The sequence below is a fragment of the Mandrillus leucophaeus genome, unplaced genomic scaffold, assembly GCF_000951045.1.
Source record: "Mandrillus leucophaeus isolate KB7577 unplaced genomic scaffold, Mleu.le_1.0 Scaffold397, whole genome shotgun sequence".
In the NCBI taxonomy this organism is placed as follows: Eukaryota; Metazoa; Chordata; class Mammalia; order Primates; family Cercopithecidae; genus Mandrillus; species Mandrillus leucophaeus.
The window spans coordinates 3810875-3812316 of NW_012104220.1; positions in this window are offsets into that span (position 1 = coordinate 3810875).

Below are 1442 nucleotides of genomic sequence, written 5' to 3' on the forward strand. Positions count from 1 at the left end.
CCGGGCTTGGTGGCAGACACAGTAGTTCTGGCTACTCTGGAGGGTGAGGTGGGAGGATCGTTTGAGCCCAGGGGGTCAAGGCTGCAGTGAGCTGCGATTGTGCCACTGCATTTCCAGCCTGGGTGACAGAGAAAGAGTCTTTGTCTCAAAAAACGTTAAAAAAAAAAAAAAAAAAAGACAAAAAACTAAGTTTGTCATACTGTCGTGTGGAAGAAGAGGCTATATAAATAGTGGGATGTTGGAATTTCTAAAAACAAGACACCGTTTAAATCCATTTTGTCACTTTGGTTCATCAGATTCATTACTCTTGATGACACCTGGCTTGTTGACAATGTTTTCTTAAAACGTTCTGTCTGAGCCCTGTATGCTGCTCTCAAGAAGACATTACAGTTTATTACTCTATTTTTTCATTTAGCATTTTCTCCAGGACAACTTACAGGTTCTTTAATTTCTGAAGTGTGGACACTTGTTTTTCAGTGCTACTAAATTTAGTCAAAACAAAATTTCTTTGATTAAAAACAGTATTTTAATTAAATTTTCTTCAGGCCGGGCATAGTGGCTCATACTTGTAATACCAGCACTTTTGAGAGGCCAAGGTAGGCGGATCACTTAAGCTCAGAAGTTGACCAGCCTGGCCAACATGGTGAAACCCCACTTCTTCTAAAAATACAAAAACTAGCTGGGTGTGGTGGTGGGCACCTGTAATCCCAGTTACTTGGGAGGCTGAGGCAGGAGAATCGCTTGAACCCTGGAGGCAAAGGTTGTAGGGAGCCGAGATTGCACCACTACACTCCATCCTGGGCGATGGAGCAAGACTGTCTCAAAAAAAAAATCTTTATGAAGTGGTGGTTTTTTTTTTTTGTTTTTTTTGTGGTTTTTTTTTGGTCAGTTTACTGTTGATTTAAAGATTTATTATAGTGCCTAAATTTATCTTGACCTTATCAAGTTTATCAATCTGAAAAAGCTAGCTGGCAAAAAATGTCCTGCGTTGTCACAGTGTCACTGACCCATATCTTGTCTCTCCTGAAAAAACTATAATAACTTTGCTTTTTCATGTAACGTTTATGTTCTTTATAGACTTGTGCTAAATAGATGAGTAGAGCACACATTATTTCAGTAATAGTTTATTGCTAGAGACTTCTGTGGTAACATAAACAGAATTGAATGTGTAGTAAAGAGTTGTAGGTACCAGTCCCAACTTTTTTTTACTTAGACAAGTCATTCTCCAAGCCTCATTTTCTTCAATTCAGATATAGAAATATTATGTAACACACAGGATTCAAAATCAAATGAGACTTGTGTGAAAGTACTTTTTGTAGTATGAAGTGTTATATAATGTTAGTGTCTATTATCTTTATCAGGCTTGGTCAGTCCAACTAGTAATAAACCATGTAACTAGTTTATTACATATGTGGCTGAGAGAAATTTAATTGGATGTAAAT